Genomic DNA, 10248 nt, shown 5'->3' with positions numbered 1-10248 from the left:
CTGGGGCTCCACAGAACTAGCACCCTCTGCTGGGACCCAGCACCCTGCAGCCTTATCTTGCCACAGTCCTCCGCTGGTCTCTTGTTTCCTGCGACAGGGCTTATATCATCGTCTGCTTGGCTCCTGGGCCCCCCATTTTTTCCAGGGAGATAGTCCGAGAATGAGCAAACCGTGAAAAGCCTGTGCTTCTCTTTGCTTCTCTTTGAAGCTGGGTTTCGATTTGTGGTTGATTCAGTAAGTTGGGGTTTTACTTTTTAGTTCGATTAAAAAAAAAGTCTTCCGTTTCAGAAGCCCCAGTGTAGGTGCTTAGTGTATTCTTGCCTCACCACTGTTTTTCAGATTCCCTCTGAGGCTTGGCTTGGTAAGCAAGAAGATACCAGGTGACTGTTCAGTTTTTACCTATGGTGGCTCCCGGGGAAAACTGGACAGGTTGAGGCTTCAGAGAATCGATTAAGCCAAGGGTACATCATTGCGGTACCCTCATTCCTCTGGCTCATTACATCATTGCAGTACTCAACCCCAATCACATTTTTAAAAGCGGACTCAAATGAGCCATCTTGATTGTAGAAAGTGGGGACCGCAAAAGGCCCTCCCTGGTGGCACAGCAGGTTAAAGCTCAGCACTGCAAGCCAGCCACAGCCACTTCAGTGTGAGTTCCATCCCCGGCCCCGGAGGTGACCCACATGGCACTGCAGACCTCTCCTGTCTCGCTCGCTGTCCCCCTCAGCGGTGTTCTTGGTCGATCTGATGCCTGTTCTACTCCCTGCTCTGTCTCAATCACCGCCCCTGCACTTCTGGCCTGTACCTGTTACAGGGTACCCCAGTGTGAACTGGGGTGCCTGTCTGTGGGTGCTCACCCGCATGCTTAAGATTCAATCATACTGTGGACACACACAATAATGGATTTATTTACAAGGAGAGAGGTAAAGATAACAACCCAGGGAAAGAGAGAAAAATACAAGTTAAGTAGAATGTCCTACTAGTTCTGCTGACTTGGACTCCAATAGTAAACTGAAAACTGACCGAGAGCCACATGACCAGCCACAAACCACCAGGCCTAGAGACCCCCAGAGCCCACATGTCCCGTTTTATCCTAACCTGGCTGCTCAGCTCTGCCCTCATGTCCCAGCGTGCTTCTCCTTAGCATTGATGGGATTTATAGTTCTAGTATCTGGAGTGGGGGCAGAGTCCCTGAAACCTGTACCTGTTACATACCCAGTTCTGTTTGCATAAGTAAATCAATCTTTAAAAAAAGAAAAAGGAAGTGTGGGCCACAAAGACTGTTGTTCTCATATGTCACCACAAGGTGGCAGGCTAGATCCCATGAAGCACAGTTGTTTCTGTACCTCGACTTTGAATGAGGTCTGTTGGCTTAGATTTGGTTATTGAAAGGGTTTTCTAAGGTCTGATGCGCATACTCCAGACAACAATGTATGTTCGACTTTATCTGGATTCCTTTTTTCTGAGCCCTTTGTTTTAGTGATAAAACAGGGTGGGACTGGCATAGGCAGACCCACTGGGGAAGTCCAACTCCTGGCTTGTTTCTGCAAATGAAGTCCCACCCCAGCTGTTACCTTTGGCCTCTGGTCTCTGGCCATGTTCCCATTGAGACAGCAGGGTCAAATCATTGTGAGGACTTAGGTTGCAGAGCAAAAATATTGACTGTCTGGCGCTCTACAGATAAAGTTTGCTGGCTTCATTGTAGAGTATGGCTGACATTCCTCCCAACTTGTTCTTTTTATAGTTAGTAGTCACTAGTAAAGATTTTGATGTGTTGTGTCTATGTATACATTCTGCAAACTAAAGAAACATTTTATTAAAATTAGTGAAAAAATAGAATTGTATCTAGGTACCTGCTTTAGAAAACTTGCCTTCTGCCTACGCAGCAGCTGCTGCTTCCTTTAAGGGTGCAGCTTTAAACGTAAGAACTGACCTTTGCCTCTGCCTTCTTCAGCCCAGCCATCTTTGAAGGCCACGCGTGTACTGTTGCTTTAAACACGTTAAGTCTTGCATTTGGAATCCTCCTTAGAAGACTGACTCATTCCTCTGCCCTCCTCCTCCCCCCAAAGAAATGAGCATCACTTGAACTGGCGCTCGCTAAGTGTTTCCAGGGTGCCAGTCTTTGAGCTCGAGGCACTGCACTGTCTCGCGATGAGGGGGCCTTGCTGTGGTCCTCACACTTACATTTTGGTGTAGTTCTTCTATATTGTGTTATCTTTAAATATTTTGCAATGATCAAAATGCCTTCCTTGGTCATGCCGGATGATCCAGCGGAGCCCCCAGGGCAGTGCAGACCGGATTGACCGGAGGAAAACAGCCCTCCCTCCCGCCTGGGCTCAGCCTGTCTGCCTTCGGTTGCTGCCACTTCCTAGTCCCCGTTTAACAGTGAAAGATAAAAGGGAAGCAAGTAAACAGGATAAAATAACCTGAAAGGGTGTTCCATAAAGAAACAGAGATAAAGCAGTATCCACAGACAGCTGCAGATAAAATAGAAAAGTAAACAATTGAGAAAATTTGGACAATGGGCAGGCTGGACCACGTCTCTATTTAGCAGTAGCTAAAAATAAGAAACCTCCTGTGCAGCAGGTTGGCGGTGGGTGCCGGGCCATCTGAAGGTGGGCCTCGGGGCGTGTGGCAGACTCTGTGGAGGGTCTCGTCTTGGATCTGGGGCTCTGGGGTCTGAGTGCACCCTGGCTGGCACCCATCAGTGGGAGGCTGGCTCTCATGCTCACCCCATCCACCACCCCGGGGTGCAAGCCAGCTGAGCTCTGACAACGCTAGTTGAAATGTATGAGTAGCTTTCTGAACTGGCTGATTTCTGAACTGTATTCACCCGTCAAGGTGTGTTTCCTCCATGCAGAAGCCTAGTAGCTACGAGCAGCTACTGGAATCAGGTTCTGGTTCCAGGTTCCTTGGGCCAAGTCCTAAATTTGTTCACCGGGCTCATGACTTTGACTAGACAACATTCAGTCTCTTATGTGTCTGCGTGTCGTCAGGCACAACATGAGGGTAATCCCGCATTCCTACCAGGCTACCCGAGTTGTAAATGGAAGTTTAGAATAGGTCCGGCACGTGCTCAATAAATCTTTTGTTTTTTTAAGATTTATGTATGCATACGGAGTTGGGGCACAGGCCAGAGGTGGTGAGAGGATTCAGCAGAGACTGAGTGGGAAGCAGAACTGGCTGAAGTACTCTGCTGAGGGGAGCAGCTGGCGGGTCAGGAGAGGTCTGTCACGCCATGTGGGTCACCTCTGGGGCGGGGATGAAACTTATGCTGAAGTGGCTTTAGCTTCTTAGTGCTGTACTTTAGCCTGCTGCGCCACCAGGGAGGGCCAATCTTTTATTTATTTATTTTTTTTGTAAGGTTTATTTGTGCATACAGACCTAGGGCACAAGTCAGAGGTGCAGGGGCAGTGAGAGGCTTCACCAGAGGCTGAGTGGGGAGTAGGACAGGCAGATCGATGAAGTACACTGCTGAGGGGAGCAGCAGGCTGGTAAGGAGAGGTCTGCCGCGCCATGTGGGTCACCTCCCTGGTCAAACTCTCACTGAAGTGGCTACAGCCAGCTTGCAGTGCTGCGCCTTAACCCACTGCAGGGACGGTGAGAGGATTCACTAGAGACAGAGTGGGGAGTAGGACAGGCAGATCGATGAAGTACACTGCTGAGGGGAGCAGCAGGCTGGTAAGGAGAGGTCTGCCGCGCCATGTGGGTCACCTCCGGAGTCAAACTCTCACTGAAGTGGCTACAGCCAGCTTGCAGTGCTGCGCCTTAACCCACTGCGCCTCCAGAGAGGGTCCTCAATAAATGTTAATGTCGAGAAACAGTCTCTTCTGGGGACCTACAGGGTCTCTGGCTTCTAACCAGAGGCTGCTCTGATTGGGTCACCTCAATCCACAACAGGTGACTTGACTGTTAAACCTTACGTAGACTAGTTCCTTTCCCAGCTGGAAAGAAATGGGTTCTGTCGTTTTGAATGCTGAGGCCCCCAAATCCCTTTTTAGGGGTCATACTCGCTTGGTCAAGGCTGGGTTTGGGGCAGCACTTTTGGTGCTCCTTAAAACTCCTGGGGTGGTGGCCCACATGCATCCAGGATGAGGGGGCTGGTGCGCCAGGCCTCCCCAGCCCTTCATGATGACCTTGTGTTGGTGCAATGGTAAGATGACTGAAATGTTCTGGCCACATGCAAACTGTTTCCAGTGGTATTTGTCAATAACATTTTGTGGTCTGCTCTGTTGAGATTGTGGCGAGGAGCGCCTGTTCTGTTGTTCCCCCGGCTTCCGGTACCTCAGTGTAAGGAGGAAGTTGGGGAGCAGGCCCGCTCCCTCAGGTTCTCCCGGAGACTGCCTCGTCCATGCCTCATCCATGTCCATCATTTACCATCCTTGGGTCATTGATGAAAGATTCCTGGAGTTCCTTCACCTTACTTCCCCTTGCAGCGTTTATTTTGTCCATATTGGTAAGAAAATGGGGCAAGGTTGTCCAGACCCGAAAAAGAGTTCCTTCAGTGACTGTTTTCATAGAAAGGACCCTGGACTGAGGGGAAGTGGGAGTAGGAAGCCGCACAGTGGTGCTTGTGTGAGGTCCCCAGAAAGACTCTATGTTCCTGTGTGAGTTATTTTGAAGCCTGACTGTGTCTGGCACGTACACTAGGTAACATTTGGGGCTGGAGGATTCCTGGTTGGGGGCGGGGGGGGGGGGGCTGCTCTGTGTTCCCTCATTCGGCAGTGTCCCCGCAAGCCAGCCTGAGCCACTAGTCACCTCCTCCCCCAAGTTAAGATGATCAGAAACACCTGCAGACCTTGCCGGGTGTCCCCTGGGACCTCGCTCCAAGAAAGAAATTATTGAGCAAGATGAATAAGATTCAGTTATTGAATAAGATTCCGATCAGAATGAAATTATCGAATAAGACAGAATTCCAACAAAAGAAGAAAAGCGAACTGTGTGCTGCTTATTCTGAATGTTGTTGAGTAAACGTGTTCTGCTATGGCCTCCTGCACTGGAATTCACCCTGAAACAAAGACATTATGCAAAGATACTTCAGGCAAACTGTGCAGAAGCCCAGATTCCAGTTATGAAAGTCACAGTTTTGTAGCACTGGTGGTATACCCCTCCAAGGCTTCCGCCTTCTTGTCAGACCCACCAGAACACCCCTGAAGTCCGACTGCATCCTGGAGCTGGCGGGGAGGGGAATGGGGTCACCACTGGACCTTGGTGGGGGCTTCCTGGGCCTTTTGTGGTGGCTGTGGTGGTGACATGCATTTCAAAAGGTGTCAGCCTGTCCCCTTGTACACATATAGTGTGGTTAACCAACATCACCTCCATAAACATAACCCAGAACAGAACTCAACCAGGCCGGTTTCCTGGCTCATTAGAAGGAAGGTCCTTCGTGCGGGCTTTGGCTCCAGGGGTGTGGTTGTGTGTGACTGCGAACTGAGTCCTACAGGCTGGAGTGGTTGCGGGGAGCGGTGCCCTCTCTCAGCTCGCCGACTCGCCTGCCCTGTCAGTGGATGGTGCCAGGGCTCCGCCAGCTGGGTTTGCCACCTGTGGTCAGGACACGAGGGTCAGCGCTGGGTGGGGGCGTCTGCCCCTCTCTCCCTCATGCTTGATGCTAAGTAAACAGTCTGCTGTGAGCACAAATCTCCTGCTTGCAGGAAGCAGATGAGCCGCCTCTGTGGTAATGGAAGGGCCCATCACAGGCGCCTTGGCCGTGGCCGGATGCGGCAACTGCAGATTCTGAGGGCTCAGCTGCCCCCTCCGGTGCCCCGGCAACCCAGGGTCTGTGTCAGGCTGACAGTCCCTGCACATTGCCTGGAGTCTGAAAGCAGAAGACAGCCAGGCAGCAAAGAGGAAGTGCACAGATTGATCCCCCAAGCAAACATGGTTCTGTGCGAGGCCTCAAGTCCCCCAGAACCCGGCGCCCAGAGCCTGTGCGTTTGTGTGAGTGACACAGGCCCGCTGCTGTGGACAGCTAAATCTTGCCTCAGTTTCCAGCCAGGTTTGATGACTGACACCTGTCAACTTCTGTGTGTGGGGAAACAGTGTCTCATTTCAGAGACATTATTGCATTATGCCCGTATTTTTCAAGAACATATATTATGTCTTCTATTTTTAAAGCTTTCCATAGCGAGCTGTCAGGACCAGTGAGGTCGATAGCTACATTTTTATGGATTTAAAATTTGCTCTCTTAGAGATCTTGTGAAATTTGGCTGGAAAGAAAGTATTTGTCTAACAAGCTAAAGTTCCTTTAGTTTTTCCTCCATGGTGTGCTTAGCTCTGGAGATCACCCCTTTTTTCCTAGAGTTTTGCTTTTTAGGTCTGTTGGTGGGGGTGGGTATTTATTCAGACTTTACATATGATGAGTGTTCCTAAAAGTCCTGATGTTTGGCTGACAGTGGCACAACTGAAACACAAAAGGAATTCATCTCCTGATACTTGAATTCCAGCAAAATTTCTTTACTGGCAGTTTGTGACCTTTTCTTGCCTCTGGTGTTGGCTTGGAGAGACTAAACTCCAGTGTTAACAAGCGTCTTAAAATACCAGTGTTATGGGTCCTCCTTGGTGGCGCAACGGGTCAGGGCGCAGCACTGCAAGCTGCCCGAGCCACTTCAGCACGAGTTCGAACCCCGCCCTGGAGGTGACCCACATGGCACCGCAGCCCTCTCCCGACTGCCCACTGCTCCCCTCAGCAGTGTCCTTTGTCGATCTGCCTGTTCTGCTCCCCACTCTGTCTCTGGTGAAGCCTCTCTCCACCTCTGCCCCTCTGGCCTGTACCCCAGTTCTGCATGCATAAATAAATCCATCTTTAAAAGAAATACCAGTGTAAACATTGGTTCTTCTTGGAGCCTGTTTTGACAATCTATTCATTTACCATCACTGTGACTGTCTCCTGTGCCACGTGTTTTTTTTTTTTTTTTCTTTTCCCTGTGAATTTTGGTTCCATGTGCACTTGGACAGAGCTAGAGCACAGGTACCTAACCCCAAACCAAAGAGAAATCCAGACGTGAGTTGACACTCGTGGGTGGGCGTTATTCCCAATCTCGTCATTGTCCCTCCTGCTGGTGGTGCCTGGGACCTTACTGTGATGTGAGAATCATTGTAAAAAGCAAAGAAGGCTCACATCAGTTCCCAGTGTCCACGTGACTACTCAGAAGCTTTTGAGAGCCTGCCTGTAGCTCCTGTCCCCTGGGGCCTCAGCCCCGCTCTGGGCTGCCCCCACATCCTGTCTCTGTAGATTGGGCCCTGCTTCCTCTCTGGGTGGGCACTTTCGCTGCTATGTGGTGTGCCAAGCGCTGGCGATGTGGTAAAGGGAGCCGGCATTTCCATCACTTCACTCCTCCACTCACCTCTTAGCCCTGTCGTTGATACTCTTGAGCCCTCTATGGAGCTGGGAAGAAAATGGGCACCCACTCTGGGAAAGAAGGGGGCTCCTTTTGTATCTGTTGCTAGAGGAAAGTCTTTGCAGCGATGGGGAATCTGGAACAGGAAGTTGCAAACTCTTGCCAACCCCCCAGCAGTGCTGGGTAAGCCCAGCAGGCTGGAGTGTCAGGGAAATTCAGGGAAGCCTCGAATTTCAGGGGCCAGAAGGTGATTTCTCCTATCGGTCCCTGCTTCTGGCATGCTGGTGTCTGTCTTCAGCTTTTTTGGGGTTCACCACCTTCAACGCCTGCCTTTCTAACTTTCTTTGATAATAGCAGTTCCCTACACATAGCTTCACTTGCCATGGTTTCAATTCCTCAAGGCCAACTGTGGTCTGGAAATATTTTGTTCATTAATCATTTTCACACAACTTTCGTACAGTATATTGTTATGGTGATTCCATTATCGTATCAGTTATTGTTGCTTATCTCTTTCTGCACCTAACTTATAAATTAAACTTCATTATTGGTGTACACACATAGGGAAAATCATAGTTTATGTAGGGTCTGGGGTGCCTAGAGTTTCAAATGTCCTCTAGGGGTCTTGGAACATGCTCCCCTCCCCTCTCAGATGAGAGGGGGTACTGTGCTAAATTCCCCATCAACACTTATTGTTATCTACTGCTGCAGCAAACCATCCTGAAACAGTCATTTCACTGATTGACTGTGCAGCAGTTGGTCTGGGCTCAGCCAGGTGGTTGTTCTGCCGCCCTTGCCAGGAGGCTGTGCCAGCTGGTGGCTGGACTGGGACTGGTTTACAGTGGCCTCATGCACATGTTTGGTGATTGGCTGGACCCTCCCACCTTGATGTCTGTCATCCTCAAGAGGTCAGCTGTATACAGACTCAAGGTTCTCAGGGATGAGGCACAAATTGCAAGGCCACTTGGGACGTTGGCTTGAAATTCACATATCACCAAGTAAAGTCACAAAAACCAGCCTGAATTCACAGGTAGGAAAATAGACACAAAGACCCCCTGCTTAAGGGGTTGGGAGGATCTGTCCCCATCATCTTTGCTAATTGCCTTCCTGGCTTCAGTACCCTTTCTCTTCTAATTATTAGTATTTTCCTTCCCCTATGGCCAAGGACATGGCCTACAGGTGCAAAAACAAAAGTATGCTTTGGAGTCAGATATATCTACAATGAACCACTGGCAGGAATTCTTTAAATTCTCCATATAAATATTTTGCCAGTTGTGTGTAGAAGCTAACTTTTCTCAAGTTATAACATGTCTGATTGCTGTTTGGTGCTTTTTGACAAAGAAAAGTTTTTATTTTGGTAAAATCTGATTTGGTATCTTCTATGGGTCATACATTTTTATATTTTGGAATAAGATATAAAAGGAACCCTCTGTTGTTAGGTAGCAAACAGAACCTTCTCTACTTTCATCTAACAGAGTTATAGTATGGGCTGTTTACCTTCTGGTTTATACCTCCCTCTCACTGATTTTTGTGAATGATATGAGTTAAGGCCCAGCTTTGTATTTTTCCAGGAGGGCAATCTACTGTCTTTGTCCCTTTATCAAATATGCCATGCCTTTTCCTGTGCCACAGTGGCACATCTGCTGTGTATCACGCTTCTATATACGGAAGGAGCTGTTTCTGGACTCTCTGTTCTGTTAGCCTGTCACTCTGTCGCTTTGCTAACTTTGCCCTGCTTTATATTACTGCAACTTTATAATACATTTTGATAAGCAGTGGGGAAAGTCCCTCTATCTTGTTTTCTTGTCTGAAACTGTCTTTTCTGTTACTTTTGCTCTTTCATAACACACTTAGTCCCCAACCCCCGCACCCAAAATGCTGCTCGTGTGAACTGTACCAATACACATTGTCTGGCATTTGTTGAGTCTTATTTCCTAGGCCAATATGTGACCTGTTTGCATAATTTGCTAATTCTTGAGAAAAATACACATTCACAAATACTTGTGAACAGAGTTTGAAATACATTGATGGGACAAGATTAATAATGCCTGATGTTCACATCTTTTATATCCTAAATAAATCTGTTTTGTCTGCTATTTGTAGAGCTTTCTTTATGTCTGCCTGATGTGTTTTTTCCTTCACTTGTAGTCTTCTGTCTTTATGGTTAGGTATGTTGCTTGCGTAAAGCACAGAGGGGTGGGGATTGTCTTACACTGTTTGGCTTTTGTCTAAACATAAAGCTAAGTTTAGTCTGCTTTACATTTATTGACGTGATCGTGTCAATAAATGTGTTTCTGTCATCGTCTTATGCTGTCTTGATTGCTTGCTTTCCCTCTTCTTTCCTGCCCTCTTTGGGACTGAATTCCAGATTTCATTTTCTCCTTTCCACTTATATCATTGGTTTCTATTCCATTAGCATTTACCCTTCCAATTTTAACATGATTGTAAACATATCGGGCAGCAAAGTTAGTCCTTTTACTTCCCTTTTGAAGTGCAGAACGTTCATGGAATGTTTTCAGTATAATCACGCGCTTCATTGTTTGAGATGCACTTTGCATTCGTGTTAACCACACATGCCATTTCTTTTCAGTGTGAGGAGTGGTGTTTCCTACGCTATACCAGATTGTGTGTGTGCATTTACTGGTGTGTATGTCCTTGTCTCTGTGTGTGTGCTTACCTATGACTTGCCTGAAATGTAGCCTTTACAGATTTTTTTTTTTGGTGAGATCCTATTTGTAATAAACTTTCATAGCCTTCATTTATTTTATTTTATTTCTCTTTTGAATCATACTTAGATTATAAATACAGTTCTGGATGTGTAGTTGCAGTTTTGAAGATTTCTATCTGAGAGCGAGTAAATGTCTGTGGATGATCTGGTTTTCTTTCTCCAGCTTTTATTTATTTATTTATTTAT

General features: G+C 47.7%; 1 protein-coding gene across 2 annotated transcripts in view; it reads left to right on the top strand.

Moving 5' to 3' along the window:
- TIAM1 (T-cell lymphoma invasion and metastasis 1) overlaps nucleotides 1–10248 on the top strand; it is a 128224-nt gene that overhangs the window by 79021 nt on the left and 38955 nt on the right. The gene's annotated exons all lie outside the window — the stretch shown is intronic.

Source organism: Condylura cristata, unplaced genomic scaffold (assembly GCF_000260355.1).
Source record: "Condylura cristata isolate star-nosed mole 26May11 unplaced genomic scaffold, ConCri1.0 scaffold00003, whole genome shotgun sequence".
Taxonomy (NCBI): domain Eukaryota; kingdom Metazoa; phylum Chordata; class Mammalia; order Eulipotyphla; family Talpidae; genus Condylura; species Condylura cristata.
The sequence above is the reverse complement of the archived record's forward strand: the minus strand, read 5'-3'. Positions and strand labels throughout refer to the sequence as shown.